Here is a 23,486-nt window from a genome sequence, read left to right on the forward strand (position 1 = left end):
CGACGCCGACGCCGACGCCGACGACGACGACGACGACGACGACGACGACGCCACCTCTTTGGAACATCCCAAACAAAGACAATTCAGAAGAAATTACGTTTTCTGATAGTCAGCTTTTAGTAACACGTACTTTTGTAATGTTTGCGCTTAAAATTAGTTATTTAAGCATATTCTTTTACTTTTATTATATACCTTTTACGCACCGTTATTTATTTAGTAGTTATGGAAGGATGTACGAGTCACAGTTTCAGGCAGCTGAAAGATGCATGAGGTGAAGCGTGGAGAAGGCGCCAAGTTATTTAAGGCAGGCGATTTCCTGCCTTCAAATTAATTTTACTCTTGACGAAGGGGACAATTACTCCAATACCCAGCGCTGTCCGACGCTCCAGCTTGGCCGATATGTCTAATCACCTGTTACTGGGAGACTTCAGTTTGAAGTCGTCCAAGGTCGTACTATCAATATGTATAGACGTGTCATACAAAAAAGGGGGTGTCTCTGAATAACTGTTAGAAAATATTGCCAATATTTTACTGATGTTTCCGATTTTCGTTAAGTGTAAACAAAAAACGCATTCTGGTATGATTATAGCTGCAAAGTTTACTGTGCTTTTTATTTTCTGTATATATAATGCTGAATAATATTTCTCTGTGTATACCATATTACTAAGCTGTCGATACTAAATTTGGCAACGATGTACTCAACGATAGTCCGTCTTGTAGTTGTTGCTCTCTCTGGCCTCTATCGTACGGTATTGACATCTAGGTTCGTCAGACCTATGTACAGGTTTACAAGGCGAACGGATTTTTGCGAATTTTTTAACTCGATATGGAATGAACCATACGTTTTACGTCCGCCATTTACTCCCATAGTAAAACACGAACCCAACCGAGGTTACCTATATATAACGTTATTAGCGAATTACTAGAAACAGTAACACTGTAATAATGCATAAAATTAACTGTTTATTTTCCTAATACGCAAAAAGAAATACCTACAAACAGTAAAACGGGCGCAGGACGCGTACGTTTGCACCGCAGTGATTGACCCACCTATTAGCCAAAAACAGGCTGATAGAGGTTGTGTCAACGCTAGAAGAATAAGCTACATGATCAAGATATGGGCATGATAACCCTAAGTGACACCTAAGCGATTTGACATTGGATTTAGCAGACTAACGAATTAGACAGTTCGGCCAAATTGTTCAGACTGATGAAGGAGGAGTTCTTAGAAGGGGGAGTCCTTAGGAGTTAATGCGTGGACGATCCATTGTATGTAGAAGTAAAAAGAAGAAGAACGTAGGTATTTGCTGGTGTGTCACTGGGCAATATCAGAAATAGTATTGTCAAAGTGGCCGATAAAAAGTGATGATTTAAACAACAGGTGATACACGCCTCCGACGTTCGTCCTCAGTGTCTGTTGATTTCCCTTGGGACAAACCGTGTCATGCATGGCGTCCGATAATGTATGTCATTTTGTCCTTGTTTTCCTTGAAGGTCAAAAAAACGATCACTTGTCAGTTGTTAAATGCGGACAACAAAATCTCCCCAGTGGATCCTTCCATGGAAATGTTAAACATTTCACATGCTAATGTGTAATAAACACCCCGACCTTAAAGCAGCGTATATATGTTGTAGCACTAAACAGATGTGTTATGTTGCCCTGTACGGGATAATAGATGATCTATAAGAACAATACTCAGAATGACGAATAAAAACGTCTGCGTAAACCAAATACTTACGAGCATTTTGCAAAGATTACGCGTTCCCGTTCATTGCTTTTCCACAGAGTCTCTTGGCTCAAAGCCAATGCCTTTGACGTCGACATTTTAGGAAGTGATAGCCTTCCTATTGATGCATTGGCTATTCCTATACTTTTTAGATTATATGTTCCTTCATATATATAGATACAGGATGTTCCTTCTAAACATGGTTAAACCTTGGTCGGCTGTTTATTATAGTAGGCATACGTTCATCCGGCGGGCTTCCCGTGATAGTTTAGTGGGCAGCATATTTGGTGGCTAATCTTAGGGACACGTTTAGGATTTAGGTTCGGGCCTGACATAGACCTCGTTTCGCACTGGGAGCTGGCTGGCTGACTGATAGAACAGCTAATGGTGATGCTTGAAGCATCGAGGCTCGGGAACAATGGAAAGCCAGCTCTTTCTCCAACGAACTTAACATAATAGAAAACAACGTGTCGTTTGGCGAAAATTAACTGTTATCTAATCTGTTTACGTTGGGCAAAGCGTCAATAAACTGGGAAATTCATCTTTTTCGACATTTAGGATCTATGTTACTGCCAATCTTCATGCTGCTTCTGAAGAACATGAGGAAGATTTTCATGGAACGAACCAAAAAACAAGTTTTATTACAGTTTAGATTTAATCGCAATCGCTTACGAAGCCATTTTTGGTATACTGAAATTTTCCATTCCTTCTAGATAAAATCTAACAACTAATTTTTTCTACTTTATGGTTATTTTAAGCCTACTCATTTTTCGGCCTTCTGGCTTGCTATTAGCCCAAATTTAATTCTTTTTATGTAGCGTATGCGAGCGACACACACTTTTTGCAGATTTTCAAGGAAATATTTTGAAAACAATTAATAAGTGAGCTAGCTCTTGGGGTAAGACTGCAATCGCAATGGGTGTTTGCTATATCGAATAAACATAACCTCCAAAAATAGCAGATGTTGTTTAGTTATCTCTTCGTTTCGATACAAACTTAGGAACAAGCCGTAAAAGAAATTCTGGATTTAGACCAATCACCTCATATACATATCTATGTGGACGCTACGAAACCACTGAGGCGAAAGAGGATATTTCAATATGACCATTTGCGTTTGTTGCCCGAGGTCGTAGAACGCTAACAATAACCAAAGGTACCACGTGTTCCCTATCCGAAGAATATAGCATCGCCCTTCAACGGTGCGGTTGGGGGACCACCGCCCATAAAGCACACAATTGTTTCTATATCGCCTAGGGGCTGAGTTGATAATAATGATTAAACTCTTAATTCAAGTGCTGACATAACAAGCCTAAGCCTACCTCCACAGTAGTTCATAGCTTTAGCTTTTGATGCGTAAGCGGAGAGTCTTATCCGCAATAGAAGCAACAACAACAACGAGATATGGACATCCACCGCGTTTGCCCCTGCCTCTGTCTGGTATAATACCGGGAAGGATTTCCCGTCGATGTGAGCTTCTGGCCTCCTCCTTAGCAAGTGCCAGACCAAGCTATAAATAGGTAGCCCATGGGCTCAACCCATCGATCCTTCAATTTTCTACTTCCTTCAAGTATAACAATATTTGTTTAGTCCCATGCACGAATAAGCTAACTTTGGCTATTACTCTTGTGCAATATTTATTAGCAAAAACATACGATTTGTTATTGGTTCAATTTTCTAGCTTCATGTGTCTCGTCGAAACGAAACTTCGTACATAAAATTAAGTGTCAACGCGCGTTCATTTCAGTACGGGGTCATAACGAATGTGGCCGAATTTTCCGACCAGAATCGATTCGAACCGGACCTACATTTATACATATTCGAATATATCGCCATCGCTCGTCCGACCATACCTAAGTACCACATTTAGAACCAAGAGACAAACCGTGATGAATTTAGTTCGTTATAAATGCGGATAATAAAGTGGTATTGATGTCAGTTAGTGCATATGTTCTATATTTATAACTGGAATTCGCCATTAGTTCATCTATTCGATAAGAGCGGCCGGCTACACGTACATGCCTTGCGTCAGGTCCAACACGCTACGATGAAAGCCTAGGTATCCAAAGAGTAAGTGTTTTGATAAATAAAATCAAGTCAGATGACGTCTTTGACTGTCCAAATATAAAATCTTCGGCTCTTTTATAACGTTTTGCCAACCCGTGTTTCCTGCAGCAGGCACCTACACGCATCATTTTCAGTATGGTAATTGACGATAATGCAATACCCCAAGGCAAATTGTCTCGTAAGCGTTAGTCATCATATGTGAGTGAGAGTTGCATCTGTTCTCATTGTCGTAAGGACCTGGAAGTACCACAGTGAATGTAATGTAGTAATATACTTGTATAACGGCTAAATAAGAGAAGTAAGGTCCACTCGCCAACACTCTGATAGCACCTCGTAGCCCTAAGTGTCTTAACCGCCTGTTTGCCTGGCTTCCTGAATGAATGGATATCGTGAAGTGGCTGTCGTCGTTCCCAGCTCTGTCTGTCAGGCCTTCACGAGCTTGAGCCTCCGTTATGTCTGTTCAGGCACCGTCGATAGCAGCGTTCAACTGGTTCCCGGCACTTTCTCTATTCATCCCGTGAGTGAAAGGACTCGAGAACTAACGCGTCAAAATGGAAGGGACGAAAGAGGATTATCATTCGCTGAAGTGGAACATGCAATGGAAGATGACAGATCTACATACATGCGTTCAAATCTAAGCTCCTTGATTAAATATTGACATCGCCCAGATGTTTGTCGTAACTCATTAAGGATAATTGTAGCGTAAATCATTGGAGTTGATCTAAATACCCTGGAAGAGACTTGATCATCGGGGGAAAGCTTACCTTTAAAATATATCCTTGTAGTTATTTCACTGGTCTTCTGGTTGAGACTAGTTTGATTTCGCGGATAACTCATGCGGGCCCGAATCTTTCTAGCATGTCCTAGCAGTTATGGCCTCATATATTCACGATACATGTATGCATGGGGGTTTGCGTTTACGTGTCTATGTGTGTGGGAATAAAAATGTCCTTATGGGTACATTGCCGCCCCCTCCCTCTGACGCCCCAGTAACGCCCACTGCAATGTTAAATGTGTACTCGCACACAGCACGTTTATGTATTCCACCAGCAGCGGCGGCGCTGCCATCATTATCGCTCACTTTAAGGCAGTAGCGCCAACAGCACTACGGCCGCCATCCACTTGAGCGACGAGAGAGATCGGTGTATGGCGATGGGCAGAGGATTGCGAACCATCGCTACATTCTGTGTGTCCTTTTAGCGTTGCTCGAAAGAGCGGAATCGAGCACTTTATCATCTCGTGGCCCCTCCCTTCGAATATTTCTTAAGTGTTTGATCATGGATTAGGGACTGCCAAAAAATGGACGGCCGCTTTTCCCGATGCCTCATGTAGGTGAATAAGATCTTTTCAGGTATTTTCCTCTTTGCCTGCTTTTCGTCCATCGTTCAGATAAACCTACAGCGGCATAGAGTCAATGGTGGTTTACTTTAATTGCGATCTGACAGCTGTTTTTCTATCGTGTGTGCCATTGCGAAAAATCGAAGGTTAATGAAGACAATAAGGACTTTCTATTTGCTGGCGCAGCAGCTTTTTAGAAATATCTTCTTTTAATGTGGACCGATTGGCTTGCCACTGTGGCTTTTCAGCGGAAGAGATGCCGTTCAGTATACGCAGACACGTGAGAGAAGTTGCACGCGTCAGACGATGTTGAAATTGCTTTGTCCAATCGAGATAACGAGAGTTTTTCATTTCAGCGCCCGGTAGCAAAGCATCTTGAAGCAACATCGTGACAACGCCGAGAAGGATAGATCCCGATGTGAAAAGGGAAGATTCCGAGGAGATCAGGAACGGTTAGATGTTCTAACTGGATACAATCCGTTTTTGCAGGTCGTCTGCAGCCAGAACTCATCCGTTGTTTATAGGAGAGCCTAGAAGATGAAATGCGTTTACTGGGTCGAGCTAATTGAGATCTAATCTTGGATCAAAGGCCGAATCAGACTCACGCAGTCAGGGATAAAGAAAAAGAGTGATGGAACTCTTTGCCACAACCAGCTAGACAAATAATATAGACGAAGCTATTTAGATTGTTTGTCATTGAAAGTGCCTATTTAGGAATTGTTGCAAACATGCGTTGGTAAACTATCCATGATGTGTTTCGCTACTTTCCATCAGTTACTTCATAGTTTTTTTAAACGTTGGAGTGGTTCTACAAATTAATGCATATAGTCGATGCAGCACAGGGACGTCTGGTCACAGATAGGCCTTGCGCAGTTGTACTCAGATTTCTACTGCTTATCAGCACTAATTAAATCATTTTAAAAAAAAGGCACTTGAAGTTAGTTTTTTTCCCAGCTTGACAATCGTACTAATTTTAAGTTATATGAACATAGGAAAGAACTTTTTAGCAGTAGGTAGAGATTTTAACAAATGTTTGCAAGCCAAGCACGCTGCGATCATTTCTACACAGCTTCCAATAGGCTCTAAAACCAGCCAATTATTTCCTAGTTTTTCAATAGCAAGCAGTAAAACTTAACTTTCCTATTCAGATATTTAGCAAATAGTGTCTCCTGTAGTTTATAGATTTGTAAGCTAGCATGCAAGCAACTGTCGCAAAGTAACCTTTAGGTTTTCCTAACAAGTAAGTTAGAGAAACAGGCGTAACGAAAAACATCAAATTGTTATTTGTTTTTGAGAACAGTTATCACTTACATATGCTATGGCGATCATTCTGCGAATGGGACAAATGTAGCCAAACACAGTATTCATTGAAAAACAAAAAATTTTCCTTTGGTTGGCTCTCGATTTCCGATTTTTGATGTTTCGTTGGATTTCAGCACTAATAAAGAAGGCGTATGGAGAGGAGCTTACGGCTTCGCAGCCCTATTATCTCCGAATATGTGTCCCTTGACTGGAATTGTCGGTATACTCCTTATTATGTCTCCGTACTACATAGACACTTTCTTTTTGTGAGGACAATTTTGGTAAAAATGATTTTTGCATAGATGCCAGGATTCACACACTCCACTAACTGCCGGAGCCATCACCAAGACAACACAAAAACATCACGTTGGTCGAACGAAGCATTTTTTTTGTTAATCAAAATGCCTCTCGCTTCTTTGGTGTATGGAAATGTTTAATTAATCATTATGTATTCAAGTCGACAGCGATGACCCTTGATGCTCGGAGATTCATTAATGAAAACCGCGGCCATATACCAGCTGGATTTACAATCCATGGAGTTTATCATTAGGTTTCCAAAATACAATTATACTGTGGATCAAATGGGAGATGGATTTATACCCACTGTTCGACCAACTACTATAGCAGTCCACTCAAATCAGTATACTAACTCAAATATCTCAAAATTAGGTTTGTTTTTTCTAATTAAATTTTTTGCACGTAGTCTATAATATTATTCTTGCTCAAATGAAAACCTTGAAACCGTCGGCGTACTTTCGGATCTAGACTTTCGAGTGAGTAGTCGTCATGATCTAATTTATAAGTTAAAACATATTTACTTATAGATAAATCATATCAGTTCGTTAGCACAGAATCGTGTGTGTGTGTGTATCTGTGTGTGTGTGTGTGTGTGTGTGTGTGTGGTGTGTGTGTGTGTGTGTGTGTGTGTGTGTGTGTGTGTGTGTGTGTGTGTGTGTGTGTGTGTGTGTGTGTGTGTGTGTGTGTGTGTGTGTGTGTGTGTGTGTGTGTGTGTGTGTGTGTGTGTGTGTGTGTGTGTGTGTGTGTGTGTGTGTGTGTGTGTGTGTGTGTGTGTGTGTGTGTGTCGTCGTGTGTGTGTGTGTGTGTGTGTGTGTGTGTGTGTGTGTGTGTGTGTGTGTGTGTGTGGTGTGTGTGTGTGTGTGTGTGTGTGTGTGTGTGTGTGTGTGTGTGTGTGTGTGTGTGTGTGTGTGTGTGTGTGTGTGTGTGTGTGTGTGTGTGTGTGTGTGTGTGTGTGTGTGTGTGTGTGTGTGTGTGTGTGTGTGTGTGTGTGTGGCAGGCAAAACTTGCCAAAGATTTAACTTTACCTATTGCACATACGTTCTTTCCCTGTTGTTTGTTGTTGTTGACGCCATCTAAACAGCCGAAGGAAGTTAGCTGGATTTACCTTAGATGATTTGAAAATAACAATTGGCAAAGTTGAGTATCATTACTGTCTACTGACCCAATGTAAAGCTAGCTTTCATCTGCGTTTGATTCCGTCGAATTAGAAAGACACACGGAAGCATCGTTTCGCTCGAAATCACTGACTGGTAATTACGGTAATGTGGGACTGTATGTATTCCCCAATACTCTGAGGGGCTAATGCGCTGTCGGAATCAGCTCAAACCTGGTGGAATGCTTCAGGAAATAGGTTCGTAAACACGACACGGCAAGTGAATCGGCCTGAACTAGCTAGTACCCCCCGTCGAACCCCTCGTGGGGAATTCATTTACTTTATCGCGGACTGCTGGTAGATGCATGGCTCGTTTAGATGGTAAGCACTGACAATCTTTTCGAAATGCATTTCGGTAGGGTTTGATTGAGTCTATGCTTAAAGCGCCAGTATTCGTACAAAGCATACAAATAGATCCGAATCCAATAATGAGACCCTGTTACATCTGCGTAATGTATAAGATGCCAGATGTAGCAACACTTCAAATCTAATGTGATATTTCGATAGAAAAGCGAAACCTCAGAGTGGAATTAACGAAGTATAATACGACATTTTTTTGAGCGTCATAAATGTCATATAATTCTCATTAGCTGATTGGTATAACTGAATCACACATGATATCGTATCCTCGTCCGGACGGCGTGACGCATATCAGTCTGCTTAGCGGGACGCTTCGAGCGTTCATAGTCAAATTACCCCTTCGGTGTTTTTTCTAAACGTTAGATGGATACTAAAATCCAGCTGTCCTATATTTTTAGGGATATGATCTCGAAAATATAAAGATCGGCTAACGTGAAGAGAAGGCAGCATGGCCTATTGTGACTTACTAGATCCAACGAAAACAAAAGCCTGCTTCAAGGCGCACCATCAAAAATAATGTATTACAAGGCTTCCATTATCACGCTTCAAACAATGATTTTTAATTACTAATCAAGCATTAAATGAAATATATACATTGAATAATGCATAAAGGGGCATTTACCGTTTCGGATATACTACTGAAGCAATGACTTAGAGGGGCATAATGGAAACTTCTCCAATTGTTAGAGATTCATCTAATGGCATTGATCTTCAACTCATATCAAATCCGATATGCTCAGCGAACTAAGACACACCAAGAATGGTCCTACGATCACATTCGTATATTTGCAAGAACTCTGTTTAGGAATTGGCTTATTCTGCTAATGCGAAACCAGTGCTTCACTCGAATCCTAGAAAAATTAATCACGCTTTACATGTCGGTAGACCGTTGGTACAGCACGCTATGTATTCTGTAATTGGTGCCACTCACTTCAGACAGCTCAAGCAGGATCTAGTTGGAATTTTCCACTTATATTGACAAATTTTAAGAAAAAGAGGGATTAGCAACGTACGATATAGGAAGAAGAGTACGATGAAAAATTGCTTTTCTTGTGGATCTATCTTTTTTTGTGTGATCAAGTTTTTCGTTGAGAAATCTATAATCCCATCGCATATCTTTTTTCCCATAGCAATCTACCATGGTTAACTGTAACCCTAAAAGGACTAGTTCGAGCCTAGGTCTAACGGACAGACGATATATATATTATGAAACGTACGCACGTATTCCTCCTACCCACACATAGACGTACACCTATAGCATTCGTTACTAAACGAATGCATAAGATTTGGATAAATAGTAGCGTGAAATATACTTGACTTACTTCCCAGCCCATAGGTGCGTAAGTGTTTCGATGCGTCAATACGCCGGTCTAGTCCAATAGGTTACTAGGGTAGTAATCCTTTATTGTAATGAGATTTGAGGAGCAAGCTATTACGTTATAATGAGAGTAAGTGATGCTATACAAATCGTGCTCCGAGAAAAGGCCTTACTACATTTACATATAAGAGCGCTCGTTCGATGTTATTATTCCAAAAAAGGTACAATATCGAAAAGGCCTGAGTGCACAGACGGATACATCTACACTCGTCTACTTTATGCCCCAATAAAGTCTTGAAACATATTTTTTTTGCAGCAAATATTGTATCAGTTGTTGTATTATGGTGTAATATAGGAGAAACGGCTCAGTTCGCAATCACACATGAAGGTCTCATTATAGATGATGTGCTAAAAAATCTGTCCTCCTTCTTAGCAGCATTCATTAACTTTCGGTAGTGATGGATTTTACATTGATATTCCTATTTAAACGTAAACTCGTGACAACTCGATGATAACTTGAAGTTTTTGAACTTCAGGGATTCACACGAGGTGCGCTGCATTAGATATCGGAAGTACACACAATGCCTGTATTCGGGGCCGACTCATTGAAGTAATGATGATGACTTCTAACGACGATCGTAGACGTAGAACTCGTCGAAATATTTAACTGTCTTTCTTAAGTATTGCTTCTCTATGAGGTGAGATCATTTAATTTGCTGCATTAATCATCGCTCACTTCTGAATGCAGCCGCCTCTAATCACACACAACGCCTATACGTTACCCTCACGGCCACGCAGGCTTACGACAGAGCGCTCGCCCCCCCCCCCCCCCCCCCCAACTAACTCTATAGACTCATGCTGGTAGTGTGGCACGTGCTTGCGTTTATTTATTTATTTATTTACTCCCACGCCTCCTGAGTTAGAAATTGGCAGACGCTGGCGGTACTCAATAGACAGAAAACGAAGGAAGTGATAATAATAATAGTAATTGGTATTGCTATTTATCTAGTCTAGGAGAATTCCTTTACAGGCTTCGAACGAACCCAAGTACACTATGATATGCAAAAAGGGTTTTCGATATAAGTGAAGAAACTTTTCGTAGCCGCCTGTTTCTTAGTAGTCGCCGATGGGGTCATCTATTGGGGAAGTAGATGATGAGAAAGGAAAGGAGGACAGATAGCCCTAGACCGACCGCCATAGATCCACAAAGGAAGATAACACCAACGGAAAGGAACGTACGAATACTAGACAAATGCACATAGACATATAGAATGCGCATGTATGTGTATATATGTACTGACATACACCCGCTTAAACAGGGGTACACACACGGTCTGTGTAATTGATACAGATCCTGACACGAGACCTTCTTATATTATCCTCTAGTCATGCTGCTCGTGTTCCCACAGTTCGTCCCAGTGATATTTGGTCACACACACACACACAAACACTGATAGTTACTCAAATAATAATACTCTATAAGGATTCCAAGTAACAATAGACTAGACAAAAGGAGTGCTGCGTTTGTACTATATTCACAGGGAACGGCAAGGTAGAAAATAATGTCAAATGTTAGATTTATGGGTATTCAAATCTCCATGTTGGTTGTTATATGAAGAATGGAGAATTTTCACCTACGTAGAAACGTAGTGCTTAATTCGAACTTTAGCAGTAAATCACTTTACTGTGTAACCATCGTCACTTTCGGCGACCTCGCAATAAATTCATTTATTTGATCTATCTCACCAAACATTTTCAAGTGTGGTGTTGGAACTTTTTTTTTCTTGTTTTGTAAAAAAAGTAGTTTCTTAAACCTTCGTTCATTGTCCTCTATGTGCTGTCCTACGATTTCCATTAGCTAACAATCGAAAAAAGTGGTCATCCGTCGGTCCGAGCTTTGGAGTATATGGTGGGAAGCAAGAGAATTACCTACTCAAACTTTTGCAGAGTGGCTCTAGTGACCTTTGCCATGTGCGTTTATCGTCGACAGAAGAAGGGTGATCTTGCCTTATACTAAACAGCCTCGGTCACCAGAAACAACTCGGTCAAACACAGATTTCTGTTTACTATATTGTTTCACTAAGCATTTCCTAATGTTTAAGGCTGTTTCAATCCCATTAAGCGCAAATGATTGTCGTTTTAGGATGCCGGTATGACCTTAATCTAGATTGAGGGATGTTTTTGGGACCCATTCTTTTCTCTGCTTCACCGTTTCTATTCATTCGTAGTTAATCTGTAGCTGTGTTTGGCTACGCTTTTTGTTTAGTTTATTTAGTGGAGCCCCTACCTATCTAGTAGATACTATCGATTTAAGGTGCTCGAAAAAGAGCACATAACTAACTACAGTTAATCTTGTCTGTTAATTTCCGGGTCGCCTGTTCGTCGTAAGAAAAGAGGATGGTGTACGCATAGTCCAAGGCCCGCTCTGATCGGCGTAAAATGGCTGACTGGGGCGAAGTGTATCCCGCAGCTTCTTGAAATTCGCAACTTTTTGCATGAATGGAATACGTCCCGAATATTCCAGGATGTGCTGCGGGCTGCTTTAGCAGTGTTTTTGACTTTAACAAAATACAAAATAACGAGAAAACGAAAACGCGTTTTCTCAACACGTTTCGAAAAGACTGGAGCCAAGGCTATATATATATAGAAGTAAATAACGAGTGGGTAAATAGAGAATGGAGGAAACATTTGAAATACAAACATTGTATTGCCTATGCACTGCTAGCTTCGTATGGAACAACAAAGACCATAAGACTTTTCCAATGCTACCTCTGACTAATCAAAGCTATTATCAGCCATCTCTTTGAATCTCCTGCTGATCTATTAGGTTAATTGATTCTTTTGCCTTCAAGAAGAATTCCGAGTAACTCTTTCAATAACAAAATCCACGTTATTACATCCAGTACACTGCAGCACTTTTAAGCGCGATCTGCCTTCGTTACTAAAGCAAGAACTATTTGACCTTCTGCGATCAATTCTATTTACGTTTCTCCTCTGGCCTCTTTAACTGCCGTGTTGGTGCTTTCTGTGTCAGAAGAGACCCTTACGATCGTTCTATAATATGACTTGCTGGTCCAATGTCTTTCTTCTAACTACAACTAAAAACCCATTTAAACGATTCATTGTTTGCTAAACCCATGCTTCATTGTCTGTGACCAACTGAAACAGCAGCTCTTCGGCGCCACTGACCTCTAACGTACCGATACTAATCTATAACAACAATAACGCTAGGAGATATATAGAAGCCGATAACTGACTGTGCCTTGTGGCCACTCGCGCTAGCTGTCACATAAGAGTGCTAGTAGCGGTCGTGCACGAATGCCATGACAGGCGGCACGACGGACTGTGTAACGAAGGCTACCGAAGCCAATAACCTACAACCTTTTCTCACTGTCCTTAGATATCTCTTCTTGCGGATCTTTCTGAACCTAGATCCACTGGAAACAGACGAAGAAGTTACCGCGCGAACGAGAAAAGGTGATGATGATGATTCTTAATGCCGGGTCGGATCGGATCTGCAGCCGAGTGCCGACGCTGCTGGCCTACTCATACGTTCACTGTACAACAGACAGGTATATCGGTGCATAGCAGTCAGCTAGGTACAGTTTGTCTGGGGCAGTGAGTAGGACAAAAGCAAAGAAACGCCATTTTTTGGGAGTAAGCGACAAGACAAGAAGCTTGGCAACAGTTACAGAATTGGGCTTTTTCTTTTCCGGCTATTGCTATTTCTATTATCGCCATCATCACCACTGACGCCTCATTTCATCAGTTACCCCCTTCTCGTTCATTGTTCATTGTTTTCCCCCCGCGAATGCATTTATACCTCTCCGTCTAGACATGAATGAATTCGCGTGTGTGCATGATTATCGTTGTTGTTGTTACCGCCCTGAGTCCATCGGTGTCTTTTCACTCGATCTATTTTTGGGGTTTACCGCATCTTAATGCCATGAGCGAAGGGAAGGGAGGTTGATCTGCTAGTAATTGATACGACTTTTCTGTAGCTCCGTACTAGGTACGCACGAGACTGCTTCCGTCTATTCTGCTAGCGACTCTGGCTATATCGAATAATTTCTATCGCAGCAAGCATTACCGTAATGACCGAAGTTTTGTTAGGCGCATCGGACTGACTCCACCCAGCTCATCAGCAGCCACGTTGGAAGGGAGCGGGGTTTAGCGGGCGTGAAGGAGGTAGTTCCTCGGGTGCGATGAGGAAGCTTGCCTCGATTATTGTTGACGCCACCGAAGCCTTCAGTAGCCTCAACCCATGTTAGGATAGTCACCAATAGCCACACTGTACAATGAGATACAAATCGCATTTTTTTTACACTTAGTTCTTGTCCGCTCTGCAGCCATCAGTGACGTTGTACGAACCTTATTTGATGGAAAGTCTAACAGCGATGCCGGATACAAAACCTGTTAGGAACTTACTCCAAGTTGTAGTAGAGCTTCCACCTGTAGGCAGACGCAAATGTTCACCTCTACATACTGAGGAAGAACAACTTGTCAAGTCCAAGCGTAAACTGAATACGGGCCGCGGGACTGACTACCGGCGCTCGTGGAAATGGAAGACTAATCAAGCAATATTTGTATTTTTTCCACTTCCCTTTCATTCCAGTCGTTTGTCTTTTAGACACTTTTCCTACTTCGAACGGACGTCGCCCCTTCGAAAAGTTTTTAATTACACTTATTTCGGGGCGCAGTTACTTTCGAAGTCTATACATGGTAAGTGGCAAAACAAAGAAAGACACTCTTACGTCGTTCGCTTGCTGTACGGCGTAATAAAGCTAGAGACATGGCTGAGTCCGTCACGTCAAGGAGATAGGCGAAGATCTAGGCGACGTCGATTTTTAACGGAGAGGAGAAGTACTAGTCCTTAGCTGAAATAGAGGTTGAAAATAGATTAAACTCAACAAAGCTAGATACGAAAGAATCATATCAACAAAAATTAATACCACTGCATTTTACCTAATGATGTGATTATGTACTAAGAAAAGCATGTAAGCACAGCCGCCATGCGGGAAAACTACCGAAAGTAAAATAATTAATGCTTATGCCATTAGCCGCTAGTGACCTAGGCACAATTTGACTTTACATATTGTAATGCAGACTTGAGGTTTTGATATTGGCAACTGGCTTTTATAAAAGCAATGGCTAACCACAGATGTCTTTAGACGTACTTTATTGGAGCCACACATTTTACGCGCAGGATGTCTGGAATTTTACTGCATACAACATCATTTTTAGCAATGTAGAACTATGTAGCATAAAAGTATATTGCGCAACGGTAAATATTTCAGTTGCCAATTCGAATGGTCTGCCCCAACTCGAACTGTTTCGCCCCAAATGTAATCCTCTCTAGGATTGCTCGGGGGGGGGGGGGGGGGGGGAGGTACGTGAGAAGGCAAAAGGTCAGTAGCATAAAATCTCACGTCTATAAAACGTCTCTGAAGGGTATAATCGTTTAATAGGAGATTTGTACGGTTTAATGCCGGGTAGCGACGGAAATGGGTACAGAGCTATGAAAAGTCATCGCACGACATCGCGGAAGTAGAAGAAGTACCTTCGCCATAGCTGAGACGAAGCTTGATTGGTCGCTTTACCGTTCAAGACAGCCGAGGAGATGTGCTCGTAAAATGGCAACTTAGGTATAAATAAGAAAATAAGCTTGGGAAATATAATAGCTTACTGTGGTAAAAAAGAAAAAGAAAAGTTCAGTCTTTACTATTTCGTAAAACTCAAAGTCAGACAGAAGTATTCTTAAAAAACGTATGCCAAAGACTTACCATTGTTTTTTGTAGCAAATCACCGTCGGCCATGCATGTGAGTGGCCAGTGTCCTGATGACAAATCGGTAGAAGCTATTGTTTTTTCCAAGTGATAATTATCTAATTTTTATCTATAGGCAAACCAGTGATAATTTGGCCTGCTACAAACATCTGCGCAGGTTACGAGTAGCATCGTTCCGTTTAGTTCTAAGGCCCTTAGTTTCCGCCTAAATATAACGAGGGATTAGGCTAAGCCCGATTTCGTTAAACTATGCCCATGCGGGTCTTTGTTTGGTTGATAAAACGGTGACGAAGTCACGATAAGGGTGGCTTATGCGAGCGTAGTTTCCCTTGCTCAAAATGGAGTCGAGAAATTCTGCTAATTTTATTGGCCTACTAGAAGAAGAACTTCTAAAGGCCATAGTTAGACAACATTTAGGCCTTGTTAACATTAGAATTACACCGGTGCCAGTCGTAGTGCAATGCACTCCTCACAATGAGTGACTGACAGTCATTCATTGTAAAGAATGAACAAAAGAGGTGTTGTTAGGAGTGCAGGCAGTATAAAAGTAAAAGCCGTATTCTCTAACTGGTTAAATTTTCCTGAGTGTGTTATCTTTGCCGGTAAAGCGAACAACGAGAACAAACATTTACGAAAATCTATTTTTTCAGTCAACGAAAAACTTGCTCATGTTTAACTGCAACTTAAACACAACGACACTCAGACATCCGACGAAATCTGGGTAGTTCTCAATTTGTTTGGTGGACCTCAATGTAGCAGAACAGCTTATTGCAAACTTACTGTATATCAGAGCTATGAAGTAGAAGTTTTAAAGCGAATATATGGAGTGTTGTTAAGCTTATCGATACAATAAGTTGAATCAAATAGTCAGTAGGCGTAGTAGTGACGTGTCTCTTCTGGGGCTATTGAGTCAAGTTCCTATGGGGACGGTTAGCAGGCAATTCACAAAAATTGGAGAAGGTAAAGTAGCGAGGTGTTTGCAAAGGAGGCTGTTGTTATCTGTTACATAGGCTCGAGGACAAAGCTTCAGGACAGGCTAATTAAGTTGAGGTCAGTGCTCTCTTTGTATTTGCCTCCGGGGCTATCGAAAGGCTTCGGAACGATCGTGTCAGTAGGTCGATGTTAGAGAAGCGCTATCTGGTGAAAGGTGATTTCACCTAAGAAATGCACTCTAATAATGCATATTAAATAGATGCTTTCCGGCCAGTCATATCATTTAGTCTTCTTGAGTGCATCAAGGCACAATGGGCCCGTTTTAGGCTTCCTTCATATTAAATTTAGCCGACGTTCAGTAAAGGGTGAACGTGCGAACCGAGTTAAAAACGTTATCGAATGATTTACGGCTGAACCAGATCGTGAGAAATATATACGGATAACAAGCAATAGTAACATTAACGTTCAGTCATCCTACGGTAAACCGGGTCTTATGTATGACGTCGAGAAGCGGTGTGAACTATTTCAAGTTATTTCCCCTTTAAAATTTGCAAAGCTGTGGTTTCATTGCCATTTTCAAATGGATTTATTATTAAAACATGGCTTTTTTTTGGCAGTCTAGTTTATATATACATATCCAACTAAAGGCTTTTATATCATTTATCTACGTTAGTCCAGCATGCTTGAAAGGGAACGGTAAATGTACTTTGGCAATCTTTCTCTATTATATGTATTAGATTATTCAGAAACTAGTCGCGGTCTTTCGCCCTATAGTGTACTTTACTTAAATTCCAGAGGCAATTAATTCATTAAGCATTCGCGATCATTCTTCATCGTCCTCTTTATTACTTATAAAATTTATGTATTCCTATTCGCCAGGGATGACAGGTCCGCTACTAAAGAACTTTTCCAGTCGGTTTTTGAGGCGCCCTTCATTATCAAATGTATTGTCTTTAATTCCTTTTGTGAGTGACCAGAAAAGCAAAAATTTCTTCTTCAAGCTCTTCTCGGGGACTTCTTGCTATAAGCTTCTGGCATTGTTGTACAGAAGAATGATTTAGTTTTTCCTTATAGAATCATTCTGCCTTTTTCTCTCGTGGCGTAAGTGAAGATCGTTATTGATTGTATTGTTGTTGTCAAGCGCTTCTTAGTGTATGAGACATTTCTATTAAACGCAATGACTCATTGCCTTTTTGGATGAAACTCTGACCTAACTCTGAACGTGGGTATGCCTCTCAGAGCTACCCGTTCTTTTTCCCATTTCATGCTAACGTAGAAACGCCACTCGTTATCTCTCATTGTTGCTCAGCGCCGGGCGAGACATTGAGAGGACATAAGAAATCGGGCCTCATTCAGTTCTACCGGCTCTCAGACTGTAAGTAAATCCCACAAACGAAAGATGCCTGACTGATAGTCGCACGATTGCAGTTCCTTTTCTTGGCCAATTTATAAGTTGTTTGTCGGCCATTTACCTTTAGGCCTCATTGGATTTAACCGAGGCGTCCGGGTAATCCACGCAGTTCTCGCTGTATAAGGCATAAATAGTTATAGCTGCTTCAGTAAAATGTTTGATCCCGCGAGAAACATTATAAAGCAAGTACTACTTATTTTACTTTGTTTTATATTCGAAATATCGATCTTCGAACTTTATATTCGCGATGAAGTTCTATTTAAAATAACTAATATTAGAACTAATTTAGAAAGGTGTTTTAAATGGCACATAGAAATAAACGAGCAATGGGGCAATAATTGGGCAAACATTGAATCACCGACGTAGCCTTTCGACCAACCCAATATGTACCGAATAATTTGTGCCCATAAGTAAGGGCATACATTAATATAAACGAAGTTGTGCAATTTCGAGGAAAATACAGATTACAGAACGTGTCTTCGTTACTAATGAGGCCGAAATCAGACTAGGCTGTGCGCTAGTCAATGATGTAAACCAATACAGATATTGCCTTTACAACCTATAAAAGCCAAATGTTCCTGAAAAATCATCATCAGACATCAGAACAGAAAAGCGGAGAAAATGAACTTGGAAGCACTAGTCTGGGCCGTAAGCGGTGGCTAGCTTGCCCCCTCAGAAGATTACCTAGCAAGCTGGAGACAGACATATACGTCTGTCTATGATCGGCCGTCAAAGCGTTCGCAAGTAGAAAGACCGACCGGAAGATGGAAGCTGAGCTAATAAATTATGAATATCACCAGATCAACAACAACATTAGCCGCTTTGCTCTCGGCCGCCGCCGCCGCCGCCGCTGCTGCTGCTACTATCGCGATAATAACAGCAGCAGCAGGAAAGGCGCAAACGTCGTCGTCGCCGACCCTGGAATAAGATACAAGCTAACAACATTAGGCTAACAAGGGTAGGGGGTCAAAGAAGGCGAGAGGGCAGTTGGCAGCTATACAGCGTGTAACGTTAACGGCGATCTTTTTCGTGGAGGTACAATGGTGTACAGAGTTGGCTGGATGGCGTGGCACAGTGAACTCTAATATACCAGATCTTCGTTCTCTACCTACACAGAGCTGTCACGATCCTCGCTGAGTGGCCACTTACAGTTGTAACCATTTTATTTTCAGGTCTAGGCTAGAAAAATCTGTGCATGTCTTCTAGGACCAAACAACTATGCTTTATACGATTTTTAGGCATGCCGCTGTGCTTGCGAAGAAACATATGAGGGAAAAGCTGGTTACATGTTAACTTGATGAGCCGACATTGATAGTAGGCTGACTACTTACATGTTGAACAACTATGTAATAAGTATGTTAAAGAAAAATGTTAAGACTTAAAACTTTCTACGTCATAGCAACGTCGATATATGAACAGGTAAAAAGCTAGCGCACCATAATTTATAGATTTCTCTCTAATTTCTCTTACGTGTGCAGACTTCATGAGCTTCGTATTTACTGTGTCTGACGAAATCCATGCGGAGTCATTGTACGATGGCAATAGCCTTCGAAAACATACTGATCGAGTATTGCTGTATAACTGCTGATTCAGACATGGTATTCTGCAGGAAGGTGTTTTTATGAAGAGAAGGTTCTAAAGTTCAGTCTAACTTGCATAATCTTAAATTTAATACTAGGTCCATTTAGCTTACTATATAGATAGTTTAGATTGGGCTAACCTGACATTTCTTCTTGATCCTACAGGAATTCGTGTGGTCGGGAGATGAGGGCAGCATAAGAAAGGTAAGGAGGGCGAATCTTGTCAGTTTTGGAGATGTGTTATATAAATGGAGCGTTCTATGGTTTATGTCAAGCCCACTGGTGGAAACGCGGGATGAAAACCGGGCAACCATCAACTCCTTGACGTTCGCCAGCCATCGTCAGTTGCTGTCTTTTTTCCTCCATCTGAAGCCATAGAATAGATTGAAAACGAGTGATCGTAGCCATCGAGCGCCTGTACGATAAGCCTCTTCATCCTTTGCTTAGATTATACAGTGTTGCGTGGCCACGGCCTGCATCGACTCCAGTTGATTCACCGTTCAGACCGTGCCATGACACTGCCCCTAGCCGCCACTTGAAATCTACATACCTAGCTATTCCTCATATTAGATTTTTCTCTTTCTCTCTCTCGCTCTCTCACCTTCTCTCTACCACGCCTGTAGCAGCGTCGCCCGCAGTGGGGCCAACGTCACTATCGCGGCCTTTGCCCACAAAGAAGCCGTGAGGAAAAGGGACGGCTTCCTCCGTTGCCCCCCCTTTGCCTCGTTTGTCTGCTCCGCTCGTCGTCTTCTCTCTCTTTCGTTCTTTCATGTTTTTCTACTGGATAGAGAGACTCTGGTCAGTCAGTCAGTCAGTCAGATTGGAATAACGCTGTTAGCTTCTGCATAGCTTACACAAAATGTGGTCTTCATAACTTCACTCGCTTCGTCCCGTGTTATTTAGTAATTATGTTTGCCCATAGACAACTTAAGGGACAATCTAATTATCGAGAGGTTTTCTTGCCCAGGTGGGAGCAGTGATGCCTGTTTGTTCCCTTATACCGTAAGTGCCAAGCTAGCTGCTCAAATACGTGAACACGGCGATTGATGGTATTGCGTTATTATTAGGTAATCCCGTGGAAAATTGCTACTGAACGACAATAGGTGCATGTCCATACGAGATAGTTAGTAATGTAAGTCTAATTCCCTTTATATTTACATATATATACACAATATATACATATATAGATACACTTCAATGTGTCTAATCTATCCGTGTAGCTTGCATTATAAGAAAAAAAAAAAGCCGATTCCTCATGACAGCACAATGATATGTAATAGCCGTTTTTTAAAATAGTTATGAAAATTCAACTAAACTGAAAGATATTGAGGCATTAGCGAAAAAAAAAGACCTGATATAAGCTAAAAGATCAGTAGCGCTACATAGAAAGCTTGAACACCAATTTCTTTTGTGTAAGCTTTTTCAGCAAACGCGCTTTCTACATATTACGTTACGTGAATCTAATGAATCTATCTATTTATAGTTTTGTTGTTTCAGCTCCTTTCATCGCCCAACCTTCCCTCACCTTTAGCTGGAAAAAATAAAGGATCCGCTTTTATTATATTGTTCTGAAAAACGATCTTGCAAGGGTTGTTGTTACCATATGTATGCGGTGCGTAGAAAGAATCGGAGACTGATCCTAAACATGACGTTAGACAAAATAATAGTGTTTAGTTACATATTTAGTTACAACTGGGATTGCCACTGAGAGTGCCACTGGGAGTGGTACCACTTGTAGATTGCAGAAGACCGTTTATCAGGTAAACATGGCTTTCGCGTGCAAATTTCTAGTCGCACTCAATCTGATTACATCGAAAATCCATTGAATTCACACCGTGTGTGCCGTGTGTTTGTTACGTGGGGCTCCCATGGGTATCAAGTTAAGCTGACCACTTACCAAACTGCCTCGAAAAGTTTTGCCGATTGTGGCCTGAGTTACGACCAACGTCAAGATTTGCCACGAACGGTGTTTTTGTTGCAAGCATTATGAGGGCTAACAAATCTACCGAGTGGATTCTTCTCCCTAACCCAAAATAGACGAGCCCGTTGTGAAGACCTCACTTTGTAAGATTAAGGCAACACCCTCTATTCAGAACCAGCACGCACAATCTTCCGCACCCTATCCTAACTACGTACATAAATAAACCAGCATAGTACAATTTCCCTCAATGCAATGGCTTCTTTGAGCAGATATTTATGAAACTGTTGATGACACGCGCAACGTGCTTGATCTATCGATACGTTGGAGTCTTCGTGGGTACGTATTCTTGTTTGAATGCAACGTTTTAACAAAAAAAAAGGACAGATCTCTGACGAGTACCTGAAGTACCACCTAAGGATCGTGACGATTCATGCTCACGGCGATGAATAACACAGCAAGGTTTGTTATAACCCTTTTTTCGTTCTTAGAATTATGGCCAAAGTCTGACTGCAGAAGAAAACAAAGTAGTGAACATTTTTAAAGCCGATAATAAAACTACGTGTAGCACACACACATATGTATCTAAGGCAATGTTCGCAGGTAAAACAAGGACGGAAATCACATCGCTTAGCTGTTAATCAGAAGGCCTTTGTATCTATATTTTTTTCAATGATAGGGCTAATAGTTGCCTAATTAAGAATATTTGTTGGGAGTGCTCTAAAATTAGCTATATGGGACCAATTCGATTGAACTCGGAAGCTAGTCAAAAGTCAACCACCGCTTTTACTTGACAGGGTAGTTATATATCATATAGCTTGTGTGCCGGTACTATTCGTATTTCATTCTTTGGCATTCAGACGTGAAATCAGGATAAGCCCTTTTAGGCACGACTAGGTACCATATTTCCTACAGGCTACTTAGATCTTGTCAGAGTGCAGATTTAAACCTATCACATGCAGGACAAGTGTGAATGAAATGATTGATCGAGCTAAATACGTAGAAAAAACGGAACTCCACAATAGGTATAACCGATACTTGAAATGCTCTATGTTAAATATAGCAAATCGTGATACAGTTTTATCGGATCAATACTTTCTCAAAGAGGTTTATTCGATCGAACTTAATTTAAAGCTACAAATAGCTCTAATATATTGGATAAAATGCCTGTTGTCAATGTTGCGACTCAAGCAGAATTTCGAAATGTATTAGAAAAATTCCCTAATTAACAGGTGCTGCGACGAATGGGCCATCAGTGATGTCTGATTGTGCCATCTACTCAGTTACAACGTTTTTGGGCCTGCGTTTTCTGTCGGACACCGTAGCAACACAATGGAAATAGCAGCTCGCCAACTGAGATTCGTTCGTGTAAAAATACGGAACTCGGAGAATCCTTCGCGTTGACCGACAGGCTGTAAAATAGTATCAGGATGCTCGTTTCACCGAATGCTACCCGAATTTAATTTTGCTTTGAAGCTCCCACTACCGCACTCACCAGGAGAAATACGTCCTATCTGAGCGTTGATCCCAACTTTGAGTAGGCAAATTTATGGGATATGATCGACCGATCGATTGAATTTATATTATAGTATATTTTGTTAAGCAGCTGGCAACTACGCGCGATCAATGTGAGTTTGAATAAAAGTGGCAAACGCTGATGGGTTTTCCATAGGTGCAATTTACCGTCAAAAATTTGTGTGCTTATTTAGCACACAAATTTTTGCACAAATCTAGCACAAAGAAGAAGAAAAAAAAATGCTCGGTCCTTGACGTTATTAGTTGCTTCTGCTGCTGCTGCCGCCACATCAGTGCAGAAAAAAAAAACATTTTTACCAATTTAAATAGACGTCCGCCACAAGCGCAGCTCTAGGGAGTAAAACACGACCCGTCGCGTCCACTATCAGTCCACTGTAAATCGGACAGCCATACTCGCGACGATAGCGTCAGTTCCGCAAAGTAACTGGCGTCGCCCCCGTAGTGCCTTTTATATTCCCCGGCTATGAGAGCAATGACAACGACTCTATGAATAAAAATACTTAAGCGGACAAAAAATCGATAACGACCGCTGGTCGTAACAATCATCAGTACGGACGGTATTAATGACGACAACAGCAACGAAGAGAACTTAAGGATAATAACAACAACGACAAAAAATACAATACAACAGCTTCGTCTCATTTGCTGACGGTGCTAAATGGAGGGGGCTGGGTCGACTTCGAACGCACGTACGTCAACGATGGAGAGAAATACAGGGAGACAAACGTAAACACTGGTAATATTGCACGCCAAGAGGAGCAAC

General features: G+C 41.3%; 1 long non-coding RNA gene across 1 annotated transcript; it reads right to left on the reverse strand.

Annotated features, from left to right (window-relative positions):
- Nucleotides 1-1,091: 1,091 nt before the first annotated feature.
- Nucleotides 1,092-15,508, reverse strand: LOC147758402 (uncharacterized). The gene is made up of 5 exons (XR_015330708.1): nucleotides 15,343-15,508; nucleotides 14,314-14,436; nucleotides 13,650-13,850; nucleotides 1,740-2,317; nucleotides 1,092-1,487 (listed from the first exon to the last, which is right to left on the reverse strand). It is a non-coding gene; the product is annotated as an uncharacterized LOC147758402 (long non-coding RNA).
- Nucleotides 15,509-23,486: the final 7,978 nt, after the last annotated feature.

This window comes from Varroa destructor, unplaced genomic scaffold (assembly GCF_002443255.2).
Source record: "Varroa destructor unplaced genomic scaffold, Vdes_3.0 BEIS01000001.1, whole genome shotgun sequence".
Taxonomy (NCBI): domain Eukaryota; kingdom Metazoa; phylum Arthropoda; class Arachnida; order Mesostigmata; family Varroidae; genus Varroa; species Varroa destructor.